Source organism: Oncorhynchus gorbuscha, linkage group LG11, assembly GCF_021184085.1.
Source record: "Oncorhynchus gorbuscha isolate QuinsamMale2020 ecotype Even-year linkage group LG11, OgorEven_v1.0, whole genome shotgun sequence".
NCBI lineage: Eukaryota > Metazoa > Chordata > Actinopteri > Salmoniformes > Salmonidae > Oncorhynchus > Oncorhynchus gorbuscha.
The window spans coordinates 26,286,335-26,295,498 of record NC_060183.1 but is presented as its reverse complement, the minus strand read 5'-3'; the positions used below and the strand labels follow the sequence as shown (position 1 = coordinate 26,295,498).

The 9,164-nt window shown below is 44.1% G+C and overlaps 1 long non-coding RNA gene across 1 annotated transcript; it reads left to right on the top strand.

The window, feature by feature from the left end:
• The first annotated feature begins 6,735 nt into the window (after nt 1–6,735).
• Nucleotides 6,736–8,760, top strand: LOC124047620. The gene is made up of 2 exons (XR_006841118.1): nt 6,736–6,896; nt 8,388–8,760. It is a non-coding gene; the product is annotated as an uncharacterized LOC124047620 (long non-coding RNA).
• Nucleotides 8,761–9,164: the final 404 nt, after the last annotated feature.

The following is a 9,164-nucleotide window of genomic DNA, read 5'->3' as shown; positions in this document are numbered from 1 at the left end:
CCCAGCAGCTAGCCAGCTAGCTAACGTCCACCGATTGGCTGCACTGTAGAACTATTACACTCAACTGAACGACTTGATTAGTGTAGTGTTAGCTAGCTACATAGCTGTCTTTGCTGTCTTCGTATCCAAGATAATTGTGTAGTTTAGAGTGTGTAGTCTTAGAGTGATTATCTTAATTTACCGAGGTTAGCTAGCCAGCTATTTGTCGTCCTTAACGTAGGAGACTCTGCTAGCTAGCCAACAGCTAGCCAACGTCTACTGAATAGACTCAACAACCCGGTCGCATTCACAGGTAGTATCACATTTTCATTTCATTTCATTACAGTACAACTGTTTGATTTGTTTGATCGTAGCTAGCTACATAGCTAGCTACATAGCCGTCTTTGTATCAAAGATAATTGTGTAGTCTAGAGCGACTTTCTACATTAGCTAGCCAGCTATTGTCGTTCTTTTAACGCAACGTAACGTAAACAACACTGCTAGCTAGCCAGCTAGCCCCCGAATAGCAGCACTGTCGTAACTATTACTCTCAACGGAACGACTTGATTAGTGTAGTGTCAACAACGCACCCACTGACAGCTAGCCTACTTCAGCAGTACTGTATCATTTTAATCATTTTAGTCAATAAGATTCTTGCTACGTAAGCTTAACTTTCTGAACATTCGAGACGTGTAGTCCACTTGTCATTCCAATCTCCTTTGCATTAGCGTAGCCTCATCTGTAGCCTGTCAACTATGTGTCTGTCTATCCCTGTTCTCTCCTCTCTGCACAGACCATACAAACGCTCCACACCGCGTGGCCGCGGCCACCCTAATCTGGTGGTCCCAGCGCGCACGACCCACGTGGAGTTCCAGGTCTCCGGTAGCCTCTGGAACTGCCGATCTGCGACCAACAAGGCAGAGTTCATCTCAGCCTATGCCTCCCTCCAGTCCCTCGACTTCTTGGCACTGACGGAAACATGGATCACCACAGACAACACTGCTACTCCTACTGCTCTCTCTTCGTCCGCCCACGTGTTCTCGCACACCCCGAGAGCTTCTGGTCAGCGGGGTGGTGGCACCGGGATCCTCATCTCTCCCAAGTGGTCATTCTCTCTTTCTCCCCTTACCCATCTGTCTATCGCCTCCTTTGAATTCCATGCTGTCACAGTTACCAGCCCTTTCAAGCTTAACATCCTTATCATTTATCGCCCTCCAGGTTCCCTCGGAGAGTTCATCAATGAGCTTGATGCCTTGATAAGCTCCTTTCCTGAGGACGGCTCACCTCTCACAGTTCTGGGCGACTTTAACCTCCCCACGTCTACCTTTGACTCATTCCTCTCTGCCTCCTTCTTTCCACTCCTCTCCTCCTTTGACCTCACCCTCTCACCTTCCCCCCCTACTCACAAGGCAGGCAATACGCTCGACCTCATCTTTACTAGATGCTGTTCTTCCACTAACATCATTGCAACTCCCCTCCAAGTCTCCGACCACTACCATGTATCCTTTTCCCTCTCGCTCTCATCCAACACCTCCCACACTGCCCCTACTCGGATGGTATCGCGCCGTCCCAACCTTCGCTCTCTCTCCCCCGCTACTCTCTCCTCTTCCATCCTATCATCTCTTCCCTCTGCTCAAACCTTCTCCAACCTATCTCCTGATTCTGCCTCCTCAACCCTCCTCTCCTCCCTCTCTGCATCCTTTGACTCTCTATGTCCCCTATCCTCCAGGCCGGCTCGGTCCTCCCCTCTCGCTCCGTGGCTCGATGACTCATTGCGAGCTCACAGAACAGGGCTCCGGGCAGCCGAGCGGAAATGGAGGAAAACTCGCCTCCCTGCGGACCTGGCATCCTTTCACTCCCTCCTCTCTACATTTTCCTCCTCTGTCTCTGCTGCTAAAGCCACTTTCTACCACTCAAAATTCCAAGCATCTGCCTCTAACCCTAGGAAGCTCTTTGCCACCTTCTCCTCCCTCCTGAATCCTCCTCCCCCCTCCTCCCTCTCTGCAGATGACTTCGTCAACCATTTTGAAAAGAAGGTCGACGACATCCGATCCTCGTTTGCTAAGTCAAACGACACCGCTGGTTCTGCTCACACTGCCCTACCCTGTGCTCTGACCTCTTTCTCCCCTCTCTCTCCAGATGAAATCTCGCGTCTTGTGACGGCCGGCCGCCCAACAACCTGCCCGCTTGACCCTATCCCCTCCTCTCTTCTCCAGACCATTTCCGGAGACCTTCTCCCTTACCTCACCTCGCTCATCAACTCATCCCTGACCGCTGGCTACGTCCCTTCCGTCTTCAAGAGAGCGAGAGTTGCACCCCTTCTGAAAAAACCTACACTCGATCCCTCCGATGTCAACAACTACAGACCAGTATCCCTTCTTTCTTTTCTCTCCAAAACTCTTGAACGTGCCGTCCTTGGCCAGCTCTTCCGCTATCTCTCTCTGAATGACCTTCTTGATCCAAATCAGTCAGGTTTCAAGACTAGTCATTCAACTGAGACTGCTCTCCTCTGTATCACGGAGGCGCTCCGCACTGCTAAAGCTAACTCTCTCTCCTCTGCTCTCATCCTTCTAGATCTATCGGCTGCCTTCGATACTGTGAACCATCAGATCCTCCTCTCCACCCTCTCCGAGTTGGGCATCTCCGGCGCGGCCCACGCTTGGATTGCGTCCTACCTGACAGGTCGCTCCTACCAGGTGGCGTGGCGAGAATCTGTCTCCTCACCACGCGCTCTCACCACTGGTGTCCCCCAGGGCTCTGTTCTAGGCCCTCTCCTATTCTCGCTATACACCAAGTCACTTGGCTCTGTCATAACCTCACATGGTCTCTCCTATCATTGCTATGCAGACGACACACAATTAATCTTCTCCTTTCCCCCTTCTGATGACCAGGTGGCTAATCGCATCTCTGCATGTCTGGCAGACATATCAGTGTGGATGACGGATCACCACCTCAAGCTGAACCTCGGCAAGACGGAGCTGCTCTTCCTCCCGGGGAAGGACTGCCCGTTCCATGATCTCGCCATCACGGTTGACAACTCCATTGTGTCCTCCTCCCAGAGCGCTAAGAACCTTGGCGTGATCCTGGACAACACCCTGTCGTTCTCAACTAACATCAAGGCGGTGGCCCGTTCCTGTAGGTTCATGCTCTACAACATCCGCAGAGTACGACCCTGCCTCACACAGGAAGCGGCGCAGGTCCTAATCCAGGCACTTGTCATCTCCCGTCTGGATTACTGCAACTCGCTGCTGGCTGGGCTCCCTGCCTGTGCCATTAAACCCCTACAACTCATCCAGAACGCCGCAGCCCGTCTGGTGTTCAACCTTCCCAAGTTCTCTCACGTCACCCCGCTCCTCCGCTCTCTCCACTGGCTTCCAGTTGAAGCTCGCATCCGCTACAAGACCATGGTGCTTGCCTACGGAGCTGTGAGGGGAACGGCACCTCAGTACCTCCAGGCTCTGATCAGGCCCTACACCCAAACAAGGGCACTGCGTTCATCCACCTCTGGCCTGCTCGCCTCCCTACCACTGAGGAAGTACAGCTCCCGCTCAGCCCAGTCAAAACTGTTCGCTGCTCTGGCCCCCCAATGGTGGAACAAACTCCCTCACAACGCCAGGACAGCGGAGTCAATCACCACCTTCCGGAGACACCTGAAACCCCACCTCTTTAAGGAATACCTAGGATAGGATAAGTAATCCCTCTCACCCCCCCCCTTTAAGATTTAGATGCACTATTGTAAAGTGACTGTTCCACTGGATGTCATAAGGTGAATGCACCAATTTGTAAGTCGCTCTGGATAAGAGCGTCTGCTAAATGACTTAAATGTAAATGTAAATGTTCCTGCCTGTGCTAGACTAGTTGGTGTTGTTCTCTGGCTTACTACTTAGCAATGTCAACTGTGGTGGCTAGTTAGCTAGCTAGCAGGCTTAAATAACCAACTTTAGCTATGTATTTCCAAAACTTTGGATTACTTTAGTGAAGCTATAAGCTAGGTGTTGATAGCAACTGGCTGATTCATGCAGTGCTAACGTAATGTTAGCAGGCTAGTTGGCTAGCAACTTTGCAAGCTGATTTGTAACAAAAAAATGTATAAAGTATTTTCTTGTAAATTGGCAGAAAATGTAATTAAACGCAGTAGTCATGAGTGAAAACGATTTGGTTTAATTTGAAGTTATACATTTAAGTTTACATTAGGAAATAGGCTGGCTTGCTAAGTTCTCCATTGCATTTTTTTTCATGCATTCTATGGAATTCTGATCGGTTTCATGTAATTTCTAGAAAAACTGAAAAGTGAGGTGTGTCTTTTCATTGGGACTTTTGATGTGTGCACTAATGCAAATCTATATGGTACATGTGCAGTTACATTTATGATACCTACCCTTTAATCATTGAACCATGGGCAAAATGGGCATTTCCCCCATTATTGTAGGTGGTCCTGAGTACGCCTTTTAGTGGGCTGCAAAAATATCATTGCAGTCTACACAGCAGCCCATAAGTGAAAGAATGACTGTTCTCCTAGCAACAGAGTATTATGCTGGCAGCACAATCGCTGATTTTTTAAATATTTTTTTTTTACAAGAGTCAAAATCTAATTTTATTTGTGACATACACATGGTTAGCAGATGTTAATGCGAGTGTAGCGAAATGCTTGAGCTTCTAGTTCCAACAGTACAGATATATCTAACAAGTAATCTAACAATTCCCCAACAACTACCTAATACACACAAATCTAAAGGGGTGAATGAGAATATGTACATGTAAGTATATGGATGAGGGATGGCCGAGCGGCATAGGCGAGGCGCAATAAATGGTATAAAATACAGTATATAAATGTGATATGAGTAATGTAAGATATTGTGTTCCCCTACAAAGACAGGCTTAACTTTGGGAATATCGCTTTTATTTTTGCACTATTATTTACAACCACGTTTGAAAAAAATAAATGAATAATATGATGTATTTTATACCAGCATTTATTTTGAAAGTTTGACCAAATACTGGTATTTTGAAAGCTATTGTGTAGGCTATATTTAAAGAAATGCAATTTTAATAAAATACAAATATACAGTATGTTGTTGGAATTACTCAATAGAGTCTGCACAACTTAAATGGGTATATTGTGCTAGGCAGCAGGTTTTATACAGAGTACTGATGACTCCTTACTCCACCCACTAAATTCACTGCAATGCAATAGACTGTATATGGGATACATATTGACTTGTAGAGTTAACTTTTCTACTTGTCTCAGCTAAAGTGGGGTGGGAAAGACTCAGTAGGGTCTCTACTAACCAAATATGTGCAGTTTTTGAGGGGTACTTTGTTGCACGGCTAGCTGCTGGCTTTTCACTCCACCCTCCCATAGCATATGATAGTGCCTGTGAACTTAAAGTCACACCGGACAGTTATAGCCATAGATATGCAATATATAGTTAGTAGCAGTAATTGCATTGCATTCAATCTTAAAATGATGGATTCCTTAAGTCAGTGTAAAAGAGAATTAAAGGATACACGACTTCAACTTCCAATACCTGGCATTACAGTATCTGGCAATGCATGGACTTGTGATGGATGTGACAATAAACTCTGAATCTTCTCATCGGTGCCCACATTTTAGACAACAGTCAGGTGGTAGTAGCTGTGGTGTTTACGTGTGCTTATTCTCTAAAGCAGTCTTATTATAGGGCAATGTGAATACAATGGCATGCGAGAGTATGTTTTACATCAGCTGTCAGACAGGAAATGACTACGTGATCCATTTAAAACTCTCCATAAAAATGCCTTTGCTGAGCGTGATCGATAATACATGGACGTGTTGATTTATCTTTCAATCTTGTCTCTGTTATTGGTTTTGAAAACATGGTTGATCGGACTTTGTGGTCCTTTGTGACACAGTCCACCTCCAAAACAAAACATATTTGAATCTTCTCATCGGTGCCAACATTTTACAAAACAGTCAGGTTTTCCTGAGAATTTTCTACTTCACTTTAGCAGAGATGGGTATAAAAGTTATATGGGTATGGGTATAAAAGTTATATTTTTACAAGCCAACAACAGTGAGTACACCAAATCTTAGGAACAGCTTAATGTTTTGTATACTCAGTGTATATCCCATGTACAGTCAATTACAGTGTATTGCATTTGGGGCTATAGAGGGGGTGTGGAGAACGAATCGCTGATGGGTATCTACGACACTGTCCCCCTCCAAAACGGACTGTATTTGGTGAGTAGGAACCGTACGGAGTATATTCCATCCAACTTGAGCTGAGATAGGTAGAAAAATGTTCTCTCTACAGCCCAATCTTCTCAACATGCCTGTGTCAACATTGTATTTTTTTTCAGAATTGGACTTAACAAATATTTTGTATTTGTTTTCATGAATTACTAATTGTATTTTCTTGTTGGCACAACAAAAGTGGCCATTGATTAAAATCAGTGGAGGCTGCTGAGGGGAAGACGGCTTATAATAATGGCTGGAATGGAGTGAATGGAATGGCATCAAACACATGGAAAGCATGTGTTTAAGTATTTGATACCATTCCACTAATTTCACTCCAGCCATTACCACGAGCCCGTCCTCCCTAATTAAGATGCCACCAACCTCCTGTGATTGAAATTCAATATAATTTGAATTTCTTATCCATATTGCAATGGTTTGCAATGCGGGCTTTTGTTTTGAAGGTATTGTCATTACCATACGAAGTAACGCCATCATTTGTGTTGCTGGAAGAATACGAGTTGAGAAGGAAGGTAGTTAACTACTTGGATGCGAGCAGAGAAGAGGAGGATATTGGAGAAGGTCTCGACGGTTGCAACATTTTTTGGATGCCAACCGCTGTTAGATTTCATCAAAGAAGGTATCGACGTCACTACAGGTGCCTGCGGAGTTCTCGAATTTTCGTCTTCCTCATAGATTCCAGGTATGCTAACGAAATGCCTTTGTTATGCGGTACACAACTATCCAGGAAATAAACATGTATATATGTCTGGCTCCTTTGTCACCTGACTGTGACCTCCTTCACGATCGTCAGTCATCCTACCTGTCTGGAAACACACACAGATTCCAAGAATCATTCAATGGTCCTTTGACCCAGATGATGACTGAAACCAAATACGGTTAAAGGGAATTGGAGAAGGAAGAGTTGTCTCCACTGGAAGGGAGGAAAGATGAAGCTAAAGATGTAGGGGAAAGTCCTGGGAAGAATAAAAGCTCCAGGAGCTAAGCCTAAAGCATCGACCAAGGCTTCATCCTCAACCAGCGCCAGGAGAACCAGGCAACGAAGGAGCAGACGACCACCTGGTTATCTTAAGGTTTATGTGGTGGAGTTGCCCCCACCAAAGGTCAAGGCTCAAAGCAGTGAAACAAGCTCAACTCATATAGTTGATTTTTATTAAAACACATAATATGGGTCCTATATATGGGAAAAATACAAAAAAAAAGGCAAACAAATTATAGGCCCTTCTGCCATCACCAATGAGTCAAGTGATCCATCCTCTGCACCCGCAGCGTCACCTTATATCACCGCTCTACAAGCAGATGTAGCTGTTTTGACGATCATGTATTACAACAGTATTATGTGATAGAAACTAGACACATTACCAGCCGGTCTTCCTTACTGCACAATATGCAACAGATGCAGAACGTTTTGCGATTTTCCATTTCCTTGTTTATGTATTTCCGTATTTATTTACTTATTTATTTACTGTTAATGTATTTATTGATATATTATTTATTTATGTGGGAAATGTATCTTGCACCAACAGAAATATATCAGGAGCTAGGGATATAATGTTTTTCTTGTCAACATTATTCTTTTCTTTGATTTCTTTCTCTTTCCCAGGACACTCATTTTGTTTTTGGATCATGAACTTAACAACATTTACATTCCTTCCCAGCATTCTGTCTAAATGTTAATGTTTTAGTTTCTATTGTATGAATTTGTTTATATATTTTATGTTCTGTTCGGGGTCGAATTCACTGGGAACGAAACGGAAGCAAACGGACTGAGACAGGGAGGGACTACATGAAGTTGTCCAATGAGATACACTGTTTTTTGTTTGCAACGTGTTTCGCTACGGTGGGCACTAATGAATACGACCCAGTTCTGATTATTAGATTGTAAAGAGTTGAGTCAATGACTGAGTCATGGGTTTATATTTCAGATCTGTTGCACCACCTGTGACCAGGTTACAGGCAAAGGGGTGAGAGGGACTCTCTTTAAGCATTCTGTATAAAGTGACTGAGCCAGCAATGAGCACATTGCTCTTGCAAGCTAAACTGTCCACATTCATTGGCAGACACGAGCAAACCACCATCGTACACCTTTCCTCCGACAACATCAAACGTTCATACTGCTCCCATGTCTTTCTTTATGCTTTTCCCCTTGACCTGATGCGTCTGTCATCACCAGTTCCAGCCATCGTTGTGCGGACCACTTGACTTCGAGAGAGACCACGCTGTACCCGTCGGAGGCGTCACTGTCGCTATTCACCTTTATGATTGTTCACTGTCATTTTCATCATCATCATCATCATCACCAAGATCATTATATTCATCATCCTTACTCTAGCTAAGATTGTAAACTATTGTCCATTCCTAAGGGTCAGTAGAATAAGGTGTTAAAAAAGAAATGTCTGTATCATAATTTAAATATAAAAGTGCACTATTATAACTATTGCCTGTGATGAAAAAAAAACATGAAACAATTATGGTTGAATTGATGGTCAAAATAAAGAGACATCCACCTTATTGTTATGATTATAATAATAAACTCTAAAATAGTGTGTCTGTTGTGTCCTTTGGGTTTCCAGCTAGATGTTCCAAAATGAGTTTGTAATACATTGAAACGCACAAATCATTTACAAAATCCATATTAAAGTGTAGGAGTCATGAGTTTTTACTCACCAAAGTAACAACACAGTGCGGTCAAAGACTTATTAACTTAGTTGTAGTCACCATCTGGTTACCTATAACTACAAACAGTTATGTTTTATTCATTAACTTATTTCCAGACACCTTCTAAACTACCTACAATGCACTATTTATCAACTTCACATGGAGAATTTACTCTGCGCTAGCTAGCTTGAGATGGCTAACGTTAGCCACTAGCCATGCAGCCTGAGTGTTGGCAGTGGTGAGCTACAATCCACCAATCATGAGGAGTTGTAATGTAAACAACCAATCAGAA